The 10648-nt window shown below is 43.7% G+C and overlaps 1 long non-coding RNA gene across 1 annotated transcript; it reads left to right on the top strand.

Annotated features, from left to right (window-relative positions):
- Positions 1 to 1544: 1544 nt before the first annotated feature.
- On the top strand, positions 1545 to 4901 carry LOC148126024 (uncharacterized). The gene is made up of 3 exons (XR_015742545.1): positions 1545 to 1758; positions 3819 to 3907; positions 4853 to 4901. It is a non-coding gene; the product is annotated as an uncharacterized LOC148126024 (long non-coding RNA).
- Positions 4902 to 10648: the final 5747 nt, after the last annotated feature.

Consider the following 10648-nt stretch of genomic DNA (forward strand, 5'->3'; position numbering starts at 1 on the left):
GCAGGAGACCCTACACCATTTCTGACAAATGGCAGTCCAATCTCTTCTTGAAAGTTTCAAGTGATGGCGCTCCCACAACTTCTGAAGGCAAGCTATTCCATTGGTTGATTGTTCTCACTGTCAGAAAGTTTCTCCTTATTTCCAGGTTAAATCTCTCCTTAGATTAACTCCAAGATTAACATCAGACCTACCATCAAATAAACAATACCCTGATCAAGAAAACTGCCGAAAAAGCCAACAACAAACAGCCCAACCAAAGAATCTCTAACATCACCCTCACCAAGACTGACCAGGCAAGCGAACAGAATATAAATGGACAGCAAACGGCACTCCTTACAAGCACTGAGGATGTTACCTAATTTGGGTAATGAGACATCTGCAAGAAAACACGCAAGCTCAGAGAGCACTAAGAACCCCTTATTTCAACCCTGAGCTATACACATTCTCCTTTATTAGTTGCTATTAAGTTTTATAATGTTCGTCTAATCAACTTCTGTTTGGAGGTTGTCATCTTTCTCCTCCTTGTCATCATTCTGCTCCCCTTCCAGTTCACAGCACCATTGCTGAACAAGCTATTTTTAATTTATGGAGGGTTTTAACTGCCCCCCGCCCCGCCCAATCTTGCAGGATATAATGTGCCTTAAGATGCTAACTCTGACATGTTCTTGTAATGACCCTGCCTTGAGGTTCCCTTTTTCTCCTGGTTTTGCTTTTTCTTTGCATGTAGAGCCCAGACTAGGTGACTCTGATTCCCCAGAATTGCACTTCTGGGTGTCTCTCTGCTCTTATGAAACCAAGTGACTATGCTGAGTGCTACAGGAATATTCTAAGTATTCTGCCCCAGTATCAAAGCATAACAGAAGCTCCACCGATTACATCACTGGCCTCCTATCTTCATTTCTAAATTATTATTTTAAGGACGCATTTCACAATAATATCATGAAGTAAGTCATTAATAGCCTAGCAATGTAATTTGCCTGGCATGTACTATTGCCTCATTATTTATATTGCTAATTATAAATAGGGAAAATCTGACATAATCTCCTGAGAATTAGCACAGAAGAACACACCCTATGCAACAACCCTGTAGTGATACGCACACACACGTCTATGTGTGTATGTATATACAATGTGTGTGCATGCACACACACACACACGTCTCACAGTATGCTTTCATCAAAACCTGACAGATTAAGATCTGGAAGGTTTGCACAACGGAGGCTGTCTTGCCACTAGAGAGCTGTCTAATGCAATTGAACTTAAATTTTTATGGCTGAGTTGTACAATCCCTCAATGCACATACTGCACAGTTTACAACCCTCTTAATCTGCACCTGTTGCAGAAAGAGAGTAGGGGTTGCACAACGACTTTGCCCAAAAAAGAAAAGTTTCTCAAAAATAGTTTGGCAAGGAGAGGATTTTGCTTTATTTTACTTTATTGTCTTGAAGTTACAGATGTAGGCAAGCTTGCATACAGTACACACACACACACACGTACATGCACACACACATTCCAAGGAGTATTTCTCTTTCCCCTTCATTTTGAAATGATGCTATCCTAGGAGCACAGCAATATCTAATTCACGTGTTTTCCTGAATGTGCTTACCATAGGATGGCACTACAGACCATCTGTTCCAGGCCTGGTGCCATTTCCTTCCATGATCCCCAATGACTATCAGTGTCTGAAACAGAAAAAGAACCAGCACATCGAAATGAATGAAGTTTTTACACAGTTTTCCCCCCCAAATAGCCTAGAAAGTAAGTTTCTAAGCCTGTTATAAATTTTCTAGAAACAACAATCTTCAAATTTTGAAAATGTGTCTTTGCATGTTATTAACAACTGGAACAGTTATCAGTATTATTATTATTATTATTGTTGTTGTTGTTGTTGTTGTTGTTGTTATTGTTATTGTTATAATAATTATATGGTTAAAAATGCTAAACCCACAGGCTGGGTTTAGCATTTTTGTCCACCTATCAAGTCCTTTCCAAGAATCTGGGACAGACAGATCTGGATGTTTGAAGGTATTATAGATATCAGAAAAGAAAATAACAGAGTTGGAAGGGACCTTGTAGGCCATCTAGTCCAAACCCCTCACCCACACAGGAGACCCTACACTATTTCTGACAAATGGCAGTCCAGTCTCTTCTTGAAAGCTTCCTATTCCAAGTAAAGCTGCCTTTTGCAATTGACTGATGGTGAATTTGTCAATTCCGAGGGTATTCAAGTGGTGCTCCAATTGTTCCAGGATTGCACCCAAGGTCCCTTTTACTATTGGTACTACCCTTACTTATCTTTGCCATAGTCATTTTCTTTCTATTTGTAGCTCTTTGTATTTTGTTATCTTCTCCAGTTCTTTCTCTTCTCTTCTGCTGTCTCCAGCCCACTATCCAGTCCACTGCTACAGCCACTATACAGACTTTTTTGCCCTTCTTGTCAACAATTTTAAGTCTGGGATGTTATGTGCCAAATGCTATTAATTTCCTGAATTGGCTTTGCAACCAGATCTCTGCTTGTGTAATTTATTCATTCCCACCTACTTTAAGCAATTGTTTTATTTCTTCTGTTTGAAACAACTTTTGTTCAGGGTATTAAGGCAAATTTTCAGCAAAATTGTCAGTGTTGAGAACAATTTTCATTTCAATTGATTTTTAGTACAGTTGCTGGGTATTAAGTGGCATATAAACTTCATAAATTATAATTACTATTATTATCATAAATATATGTTTCAGGCACACACCTTTTATTATACAAAAATGAAATTCTCAGGAAATGTTTTTCTACACAGTCTTCTCATTTTAAGTTATAGTCAAATGTTACCAATGGTTTGATATCTACAAAGCTTAAGAGACTTGTTTAAAAATGTGCCTGCTTGAAGGTGCAAGCTAGTTTAGAATTGGGTATTGTTAGTTTATATGACTCAGTTGTAATCTGATTTGGGTGTGCCCATCAGATATTTATGAAATGCTGCTAATTGAAGACATATAATTCTATACTCATAATGTCAGGGAAGCGTCAGAATTCCCTGGCAAAAGTCTGTGCAAAGAATCTAGATGAAAATTATTACAAATTGCAGTTACCACAATAAATCTTCCAATTACCCATTTCCCTTAAATTCTGAAGGAATCCCCAACATGTACAGAATGGATGCGTCAAACAGCTTCTGTCAGTTGTTTCTTTCTACATAATAACTGCAGTTGGGTAAAATATTACAACATTATTTAATCACTAACATCTATCTATTGAGCTGTGGTGGCACAATGGTTAAAGTGCAGTACTACAGGCTTGTTCTGCTGATTGCCAGCTACCTGAAATTTGGCAGTTCAAATCTCACCAGGCTCAAGGTTGACTCAGCCTTCCACCCTTCTGAGGTGGGTAAAATGAGGACCCAGATTGTTGGGGGGCAATATGCTGACTCTGTAAACCGCTTAGAGAGGGCTAAGCACTATGAAGCGGTATATAAGTCTAAGTGCTATTGATATTGCTACCATGGTGTAAGATCTGCAAAGTCAACTCAGTGTAAAAATGTTGGCCTAAGATTGGAGAGGCTTAGAGTTCAAATCTTCTCCTAGCCATGAAATTTTTGTGGATGATCTCCGGGATAATCATACTCATTTTAGAGAAACCTATCCCATAAGAGTAATGTTGTGGGAATAAAATTGTCTGAAATTATACTGTGCCCAGAAGAAATGCAAGATAAACATTTAATAAATATATAACTAACAAAAAAAAAGATGTATGCAGACCATTAGAATCAGATCTTGCTACGGGCAAAAAATATATACGGAGTGATCTTGTTTTCAATTCTGATCCACAGATGGACCTCTCAGCCAACCTGCAGTTCCATATCTGACCCCTTCAGATGGACAATGGAGAGCCTGTGACTGCACCATCTCAATCAGAGTGGTCAGTGTTGCCATGATCTAGATCAAAGAGATCTATAAGCAATCTTTTCTCCATCTTCTTGAGACAATAGGCAACGAGAGAACCATAGAATACAGCTTTACCAGTGGTGGTATTCTACCGGTTCGGTCTGGTTCTGCAGAGCCGGAAGCAGCAATGAGCAGCAGAGACTGAACCAATTCTCTCTGCTGCTCTGCTGTTGGGCCCACCCACCTGCCCAGGTCCACCCACCTGCCCATTCACCTTTATCTGCTGAATTTGAAGCGCAGCTGCTTTGTGCAGCACAGAAGAGTGCTGCGCAGCAGCTGCTGAAGCGACTGGGATCTTGCAGGCTTGCAGGAGGTGAGATAGAACACCCCTGTGCCTGCACAAAGTGTGCATTTGCCACATGCATGCATGCCCACTGAGCCATGCCCACCAAGTCACGGGCACCAAACCAGTGGTAAAAATATTTGAATCCCACCACTGAGCTTTACCCTCCATCCTAGGGTCTTCAGGATCTCCAGAATGTCTGGTAAATTAGGTAATTGCTTCCCGAGTTGTCTGTGTTTAAACTATTTAAATGAAAATAATAATGAAACAAATAATGACAAATAATGAATCCTCTCCCCATCCCTTGTTCCAGATCATGTGGTTTGCTTTGCTCTATTTGGATTGGATTGCTGTTTTTCTTAACTATGATAGTCAATTAGCCTGAGGACATTAGTCCCAGACAATGTGATGTAGATAAGTAACTGTAAAAAATAATAAAGATGTTATGACAGCAGCAAATAAACAAATCAAAAGGCACAGGTCACTTTGGAGGCTCAGTTTTTTTTTCATATGAAAAGTGAACCTGAGCAAAAGAAAGAATGGTTGATATTTTGGATATTTTTCCACATTATTTCATTATTAGCAGATATTACAGCTAGATTGCTCATTGCAACTTATGTTCTATTTGTTTTGCAGGGGGAGCTATTCATTTCTCTTGGTGCCTCTCAGATTTACTGCCCACTCCTCTGCTTTTATTTATTTTTTATTGAATCCTGTTAATTAAAAAATAAGGATATGTAAAGCTGGCACACTGCAAAATGTGATATCTGCCTCCAGCATCCTCTTTATTTACAACAATATTTTGTTTCAGGTTTTAGGAATTGCCTCATTTAAGGTCTCACTGTCAGTACAGACTTAGCTGGAGCTTTCTTTCTCCACCTTAGAACCTCCAGATCTATTGAATTAAAACCTCTATCTGCGCAAAATTGCACTCCACAAGACATGGAAAGTGCCAAATTGGGAGCAGCTGAGCTAAGTTTAGAATCAAAGAAGTACCACTGAAATTGCCTGCAGTCGAGAACAACAACGATGAGGAAGAGGAACAGGGAAAAGCCCGAATACCTTCCCACAAGCCTCTTGAATAACTTGTCTTGCAGCCTCAAGTGTTTGTTGTTTCCATCCGAGTCCACCCTTGGCACACATAAAACAATCTTTACTTGGGTTCACCACTAATAACAAGGGGAATGGAACTTTATGGAGTGGAGATGATATATTTGTAAAGCCTATATATTTGTGTGTGTGTGTGTGTGTGTGTGTGTGTGTGTGTGTGTGTGTGTAAAACTCCAACAACAACATTATAGATATGCTATGTGTCTCTGAGCTACAGCTGGTAAAAAAAGGACTATGTAGAACCTGTGTAAAGATCCACAAAGTGTAATAAATCCATCCTTAAAGCAATCATTTAACTCAGAATTGCAATTATACATGGTTGAAGGGCACTTTCCTATGGAGTAAGCTGAAAAGTTTGCTCATGGTGGTTGGCGGGGGGTGGTGGTGTTTTCTTTGCTTAACTTCTGCTTTACCCCTATTTATTTACTCAATTTTATATACTGCTCCAATCAGAAGACTCTGAGCCACTTGTCTATACAGTAAATAGATTCATAATATACACATAAGGGGTAGCCCATACCCATGATATCCTGCTTCAAATGGCAATGAAAGATCTCACACATCTCAATATTCAAGACAAATTCACCTCTTAGTTCTTTGGCTCTGTGTTGTTTTCTTGTCATCAAGTGGTTGGCCCTTGTTCAGCCCTTCTGAACTTTTTCCAGCTTCCCATTCTAAATCATAGCCCTGGCATCTCCTAATGGTGCAAGCCTTGCTTGGTTTTCTAACTTCAGCCACATTCAGCAGAGCTCATTCAAAGTATGGTTCTATATACATGAAGAGGAACTTTTTTGTGGAAAAAGTTGGGGATTGGTCTGCTATTGGTGTTAGATCTGGGAGGATGGTTCAAGAACAGAGGCAAGACTCAGATAGCAACAACAGCTCTTTATTAGTGACCAGATCTGAGCAACTAATCCCAGCCGCAGCAGCCCCTTATATAGGGCTGGCTGCGGCTAGGCAGCCAATGAAGGTGATTTGAGTTTGCCGCTCTTGGCAGGGCCAATCGCGGCAGCCCATTTACTGGCCAATCGCATCAGTCTATGGCGACCAATCACGATCAGCTATCAGGGGGCCAATCAGGTTTGCAGGCTTTGAGCCTGCTAGTCCAGAACACCCCTCCCCTCTCAGTTCCATTTAATGGGTGGAGTAATATAGTCTCGCAGGTAGGCAGATCTTCGCACCTGTCTACCTGACTTACGCAATTCCAATTGTCCATGTTCAAATCCGGGTTCAGATGGACTGCTTGCTGGATCAAACAGGAATGGTGAACCGGTGCCATGGTCAGGGCTCTCCTCTGGTGCCCCCGGGGTGATAGAGTCCTCAGCTTCGTTGCTACTGCCATGGCTCCCCAGGCTCGCTGAACCTGCCTGGCTGCTGTTTCTTGGCGAAGCATTCGTCTGTCCAGGCTCAGCTGCAGCTGGTGAGTGTTGCAAACTATGGTGCGGTGATCTCGGTGTTAGTTCAGAATAAACAGGTGTTGGTTCTAATTCTGAGTTCATGGCTTCCCCTCCCCCCCTGGTGTCAAAGTTAGGGTCAGGGTTGGAAGATGTGGTTAGTCTGGAGTGCAGCTGGTCAATATGGCGTTTCCACACTCTGCCATCAGTGGTGAGTAGACAGTATGAGCGGGGACCCGTAACTTGAGTTACTTGGGCAGGAATCCAGAGGGGATCCCCAGAAATTTTTTTTTGCGAATACAAGGTCTCCCACCTTGAAGGCACGGTGCTTGCTGCTGGAACCCAGGGGCTTTTCCAGGGTGTAGGCAGGGTGCAAATGGTCTAGAGGCGATCTGAGTTTCCTGGCCATCAGGAGTTCAGCTGGGCTCTTGTTGGTCGTGCTGTTTGGTGTGATATGTTGCAGGAGCAGCATTCTAATGACTTTGTCATGGATGTTACCTTGTTCCATTTTCTGCAGGGTTTTCTTTGTAAACTGAACCATTCGTTCAGCCCTGCCATTCACCACAGGATGAGCCGGTGATGTGAGTGAGTGTCCGATGCCCCGTTCCGCTAAATACTGTTCAAAGGCTAAGGCAGTAAATTGGGGACCATTGTCAGAGACCAGGACATCTGGTAACACGTGTGTGGCGAAGAGTCTGTTCAGTTTTTTGATGACTGCCTCAGTAGTGGTTGCTTTCATTTTATTGACCTCAAGCCAGTTAGAATACACATCTATGGTTATTAAGAAAGTGTGGCCTCTCGTAGGTCCTGCAAAGTCAATATGAATGCGAGACCAGGGACCCCCGGGTGTTTCCCATTCTGCTGGTGGAGCTTTTGGTGGGGCTGAGTGGTTTTCCTGGCATCTGTTACAAGAGGCGACCCAGGTTTCAATTTGTTTGTCCATACCTGGTCACCAGGCGTAACTTCTTGCCAGCGCTTTCATACGCATGATGCCCGGGTGTCCATCGTGTAGCATTTGCAAGACCCTTTTTTGTAACTTAGTTGGTACAACAATTCGGTCTCCCCACAAGATGCACCCTCTTTGTGAAAAAAGTTCTGTTTGTCTGTTTTTAAATGGCTTAAATATTTCCTTAGGGTCGTAATCTGGCCATCCCCTCTCCACCCAGCCAAGAACTCATACCAAACAAGAGTCTCTTTTGGTTTCAAAGGTGATGTCTTGGGCCGTTAGTGGAGGTGAGGGCATTGTCTCTATTTGCAGTGCCGGGAGTGTGGGAGCTGGGTCTTTCTGTGGCTCGGGTAGTGGCGAGCGGCTCAAGGCATCTGCATGAGGAATAGATTTCCTCGGGCGATACTTTAATTGATAGTTGTAGGCAGCTAGAAATTCTGACCATCGCGTCATTCTGGGGGAGAGAATGTGTGGAGTAGGTTTGTCGCCTGCCAGAATGCCAAGTAGTGGCTTATGATCCTTAATAATAGAAAATGGTCTCCCATAAACATATTCATGAAATCTTTTAATTGCAGAGACAATAGCAAGGGCTTCCTTATCTAAATGGCTATAGTTTCTTTCTGTTTTTGATAGAGTTCTTGAAAAAAATGCGATTGGTGCCTCTGAGCCGTTTGGTAGGATGTGGCTCAGGATGGCCCCCACCCCAAATGGTGAGGCATCACAAGTGACAGTCAAAGGTAGTGTCTCATTATACTGAATTAGTACTGCATTAGAGGTAAGGAGGTCTTTTACTTGCTGGAAGGCGTGTTCCTCCCGACGTCCCCAAATCCAGGATGCCCTTTTATCGAGTAGTCTATGAAGGGGCTCAGCAACAGTCGCCTTCTGGGGTAGGAAGATGTTATAAAAGTTAATAAGTCCCAGGAAGGCTTGGAGGTCAGTTTTGTTTTTGGGTCTTGGGGCATTTTTGATAGCTGCCAATTTCTTTTCTGTGGGGTGGATTCCTTGCTTGTCAAGGAGGTAGCCAAGAAACTCCACCCTTTCTGTGCAAAGCTGGCACTTTTCCTTCTTAACCTTGAGGCCAGCATCTTTGAACCTCTGTAGGACTGTTCTGAGGCATTTCTCTAATTGGTTTTTTGTGGGTGCTGCTATTAATACGTCATCAAAATAAGGCACGACCCCTTTTATACCTTGTAATAGTCTCTCCATCAGGCTTTGAAAGATGCCTGGGGCTACGCTTACACCAAACTGGAGCCTGTTGCATTTGAATGCACCACGATGTGTGACTATAGTTTGGGCTTCTGCAGTCTCAGGATCAACTGGCAGCTGTTGATACGCTTGGGCCAGATCTAATTTTGTGAATATTTTGCCACCCCCAAGTGAATGCAGGAGATGTTGAACAACTGGTACTGGGTAGGCGCTCTGCTGTAGCACGTGATTGAGGGTGGCCTTGTAGTCACCGCAGATTCTTATGGGCCCATCAGGCTTTATGGGGGTGACAATTGGTATCTCCCATCGGGCGTGGTCAATAGGTTCTAACACGCCTTGTGCAATTAATTTGTCCAGTTGCTCGTCAATTTTGGATTTGAGAGCAAAGGGAACTCAGCGTGGCTTTAGACGAATGGGTGCAATGTCGGGGCGAAGATTAAATGAAATAGGGGACCCCTTGTACTTGCCTAGGCTTTCGTTGAACACTTCTTGGAAGTCGTGGACAAGAGCCGCCTCCCAGTCATCGTCTTCAGTATGATGGATGCCAGCCATTCCGATTCCTAATGGTGCGAACCACTGAAGGCCCAATAGACTTGGCCAGTCTCTGTCTATGATGGTGAGTAGTAGAATTGCATCATGTCCCTTGAAAGAGACCTGGACATGGCAGGTACCTGCGACTGGAATCCGGTTGCCTTGATAGTCTTTCAGTATGAGTCTCTGACTGCTGAGGTCTTGGCGTCGGATGTTGGGAATTAGCTTCTTGAGTGTTCTCCAGGATACCATGGATAGTGATGACCCAGAGTCAACTTCCATGATGCACGGTTTGTTTTCAATGGTGACCTTTACTCGGATTTTTTTAGCGTCAAGTGATGAAGCATGGCCGATGGTGATGGTTTGATGAGCCTCCTCTCGTCTGGTTGTGTCGTTAAACCTTTGGGGTCTGCTGTACTGGTTCCACTGGTTGCTAAGGCGGTCCCTCTGTGTGGTGGAGTTGCCATCATACCTCTTTGGGCTGCTCCCTCTCCGTCTGGGGCTGGAATTTCTCTTGTTTCTGCATACCTTCACGATGTGCCCTCGTTTCTCGCAAAAACGACATATGGCATCTAAGAATCTGCATTCAGATCAGGGATGGTTTCCCCCGCATCCAGCGCATTGGTAGTTGGGTTTATGACCCCGCTGGTCCCGTTGCTCACGTTCTGACCGGAGCCTGTGAACTTCTTCTTCCTCGCTGTCTGAGGATGACTCGATATCTTCATGATGGGTGGTCGATGTGTACTTGTCTGAAGGTTTCCCAGCATCGTTGGTGGGTTGGCGGTTGGTTCCGCTGGATCGGCACATTCGTGCTGCTGATTTACGAGTGGCTCCAGCTGCAGTGGCGTCTGCTATGGAATCTGCAAGCGAGATGTCTCCCTTGGCCATGATCTTGCTCTGGACAGTTGGGTCTCTGAGGCCAAGGACGATGCAGTCTCTCATGGCTTCTTCGAGGTTGGTGAAGCCACATAAACCGCCCAGGTTCCTCAGGTCTGCCACAAAATCCCCAATGCTCTCACCTTCACGCTGGTCCCTCTGGTAGAACTCGTGTCAGTGAATGAGAGTTGGCACGGCTGGGGCATAATGGTTGTGCAGGATGGGAGCAAGGGTGTCCCAATCCATGGTTTTAACCTCAGCTGGCTTCGCTAAGGCTTTAGCCATCTTAAAAACGGCTGGCCCACAATGGGTTAGAAAAACGGCTCATTTCTTGCTAGGCGTGGCATCTTTGAGGTTGTTGGACTCCAG

The sequence above is a fragment of the Pseudonaja textilis genome, chromosome 3, assembly GCF_049901715.1.
Source record: "Pseudonaja textilis isolate UNSWEBS1 chromosome 3, rPseTex1.2, whole genome shotgun sequence".
Classification (NCBI taxonomy): domain Eukaryota; kingdom Metazoa; phylum Chordata; class Lepidosauria; order Squamata; family Elapidae; genus Pseudonaja; species Pseudonaja textilis.